At 47.1% G+C, this 2500-nt stretch overlaps 8 non-coding genes and 1 pseudogene across 8 annotated transcripts in view; all 9 read right to left on the bottom strand.

Moving 5' to 3' along the window:
• Positions 1-31: 31 nt before the first annotated feature.
• LOC146230535 (5S ribosomal RNA) lies at positions 32-150 on the bottom strand. The gene has a single exon (XR_014743673.1). It is a non-coding gene; the product is annotated as a 5S ribosomal RNA (ribosomal RNA).
• A 180-nt stretch (positions 151-330) lies between these two features.
• LOC146230534 (5S ribosomal RNA) lies at positions 331-449 on the bottom strand. Its single transcript, XR_014742575.1, has one exon. It is a non-coding gene; the product is annotated as a 5S ribosomal RNA (ribosomal RNA).
• A 190-nt stretch (positions 450-639) lies between these two features.
• On the bottom strand, positions 640-758 carry LOC146230533 (5S ribosomal RNA). The gene has a single exon (XR_014745370.1). It is a non-coding gene; the product is annotated as a 5S ribosomal RNA (ribosomal RNA).
• A 178-nt stretch (positions 759-936) lies between these two features.
• LOC146230532 (5S ribosomal RNA) lies at positions 937-1055 on the bottom strand (annotated as a pseudogene).
• Positions 1056-1239: 184 nt separating this feature from the next.
• LOC146230531 (5S ribosomal RNA) lies at positions 1240-1358 on the bottom strand. Its single transcript, XR_014743672.1, has one exon. It is a non-coding gene; the product is annotated as a 5S ribosomal RNA (ribosomal RNA).
• A 174-nt stretch (positions 1359-1532) lies between these two features.
• LOC146230530 (5S ribosomal RNA) lies at positions 1533-1651 on the bottom strand. The gene has a single exon (XR_014745707.1). It is a non-coding gene; the product is annotated as a 5S ribosomal RNA (ribosomal RNA).
• A 178-nt stretch (positions 1652-1829) lies between these two features.
• LOC146230529 (5S ribosomal RNA) lies at positions 1830-1948 on the bottom strand. Its single transcript, XR_014745940.1, has one exon. It is a non-coding gene; the product is annotated as a 5S ribosomal RNA (ribosomal RNA).
• A 174-nt stretch (positions 1949-2122) lies between these two features.
• LOC146230528 (5S ribosomal RNA) lies at positions 2123-2241 on the bottom strand. Its single transcript, XR_014743671.1, has one exon. It is a non-coding gene; the product is annotated as a 5S ribosomal RNA (ribosomal RNA).
• Positions 2242-2413: 172 nt separating this feature from the next.
• Positions 2414-2500, bottom strand: part of LOC146230527 (5S ribosomal RNA) — a 119-nt gene continuing 32 nt past the window's right edge. Inside the window, exon 1 of the ribosomal RNA XR_014743670.1 lies at positions 2414-2500. This exon is cut by the window's right edge and continues 32 nt beyond it. This is a non-coding gene — a ribosomal RNA (5S ribosomal RNA).

Below are 2500 nucleotides of genomic sequence, written 5' to 3'. Positions count from 1 at the left end.
AGATTTCAGTTTCTAAGTGAATGAGCAAAAGAGCATACAGCACCTGGTATTCCCAGGCGGTCTCCCATCCAAGTACTAACCAGGCCCGACCCTGCTTAGCTTCCGAGATCAGACGAGATCGGGCGTTGCCAGGCTGGTATGGCCGTACGAAATAAGTTGACAACCATAGGCTACTTATCCATATACAGATTTAGCAATTGACAATGCAAGGTAGTCTCTCTCTATCTCTCTCTCTCTCTCGTGTCAAAATGAAAACAGCTTCCAGCCCCTTTCATGAAGGACTACTTGTGCATATTGCAAGATGTCAGTTTCTAAGTGAATGAGCAAAAGAGCATACAGCACCTGGTATTCCCAGGCGGTCTCCCATCCAAGTACTAACCAGGCCCGACCCTGCTTAGCTTCCGAGATCAGATGAGATCGGGCGTTGCCAGGCTGGTATGGCCGTACGAAATAAGTTGACAACCATAGGCTACTTATCCATATACAGATTTAGCAATTGACAATGCAAGGTGGTCTCTCTCTCTCTCTCTCTCTCTCTCTCTCTCTCTCGTGTCAAAATGAAAACAGCTTCCAGCCCCTTTCATGAAGGACTACTTGTGCATATTGCAAGATGTCAGTTTCTAAGTGAATGAGCAAAAGAGCATACAGCACCTGGTATTCCCAGGCGGTCTCCCATCCAAGTACTAACCAGGCCCGACCCTGCTTAGCTTCCGAGATCAGACGAGATCGGGCGTTGCCAGGCTGGTATGGCCGTACAAAATACGTTGACAACCATAGGCTACTTATCCATATACAGATTTAGCAATTGACAATGCAAGGTAGTCTCTCTCTCTCTCTCTCTCTCTCGTGTCAAAATGAAAACAGCTTCCAGCCCCTTTCATGAAGGACTACTTGTGCATATTGCAAGATGTCAGTTTCTAAGTTAATGAGCAAAAGAGCATACAGCACCTGGTATTCCCAGGCGGTCTCCCATCCAAGTACTAACCAGGCCCGACCCTGCTTAGCTTCCGAGATCAGACGAGATCGGGCTTTGCCAGGCTGGTATGGCCGTACTAAATAAGTTGACAACCATAGGCTACTTATCCATATACAGATTTAGCAATTGACAATGCAAGGTAGTCTCTCTCTCTCTCTCTCTCTCTCTCTCTCGTGTCAAAATGAAAACAGCTTCCAGCCCCTTTCATGAAGGACTACTTGTGCATATTGCAAGATGTCAGTTTCTAAGTGAATGAGCAAAAGAGCATACAGCACCTGGTATTCCCAGGCGGTCTCCCATCCAAGTACTAACCAGGCCCGACCCTGCTTAGCTTCCGAGATCAGACGAGATCGGGCGTTGCCAGGCTGGTATGGCCGTACGAAATAAGTTGACAACCATAGGCTACTTATCCATATACAGATTTAGCAATTGACAATGCAAGGTGGTCTCTCTCTCTCTCTCTCTCGTGTCAAAATGAAAACAGCTTCCAGCCCCTTTCATGAAGGACTACTTGTGCATATTGCAAGATTTCAGTTTCTAAGTGAATGAGCAAAAGAGCATACAGCACCTGGTATTCCCAGGCGGTCTCCCATCCAAGTACTAACCAGGCCCGACCCTGCTTAGCTTCCGAGATCAGACGAGATCAGGCGTTGCCAGGCTGGTATGGCCGTACGAAATAAGTTGACAACCATAGGCTACTTATCCATATACAGATTTAGCAATTGACAATGCAAGGTGGTCTCTCTCTCTCTCTCTCTCTCTCGTGTCAAAATGAAAACAGCTTCCAGCCCCTTTCATGAAGGACTACTTGTGCATATTGCAAGATGTCAGTTTCTAAGTGAATGAGCAAAAGAGCATACAGCACCTGGTATTCCCAGGCGGTCTCCCATCCAAGTACTAACCAGGCCCGACCCTGCTTAGCTTCCGAGATCAGACGAGATCGGGCGTTGCCAGGCTGGTATGGCCGTACTAAATAAGTTGACAACCATAGGCTACTTATCCATATACAGATTTAGCAATTGACAATGCAAGGTAGTCTCTCTCTCTCTCTCTCTCGTGTCAAAATGAAAACAGCTTCCAGCCCCTTTCATGAAGGACTACTTGTGCATATTGCAAGATGTCAGTTTCTAAGTGAATGAGCAAAAGAGCATACAGCACCTGGTATTCCCAGGCGGTCTCCCATCCAAGTACTAACCAGGCCCGACCCTGCTTAGCTTCCGAGATCAGACGAGATCGGGCGTTGCCAGGCTGGTATGGCCGTACGAAATAAGTTGACAACCATAGGCTACTTATCCATATACAGATTTAGCAATTGACAATGCAAGGTAGTCTCTCTCTCTCTCTCTCGTGTCAAAATGAAAACAGCTTCCAGCCCCTTTCATGAAGGACTACTTGTGCATATTGCAAGATGTCAGTTTCTAAGTGAATGAGCAAAAGAGCATACAGCACCTGGTATTCCCAGGCGGTCTCCCATCCAAGTACTAACCAGGCCCGACCCTGCTTAGCTTCCGAGATCAGACGAGA

Source organism: Hypomesus nipponensis, chromosome 24 (genome assembly GCF_054491055.1).
Source record: "Hypomesus nipponensis isolate SF chromosome 24, ASM5449105v1, whole genome shotgun sequence".
In the NCBI taxonomy this organism is placed as follows: Eukaryota; Metazoa; Chordata; class Actinopteri; order Osmeriformes; family Osmeridae; genus Hypomesus; species Hypomesus nipponensis.
Note: the sequence above shows the minus strand (reverse complement) of the source record. Positions and strands in the feature narration are given on the sequence as shown.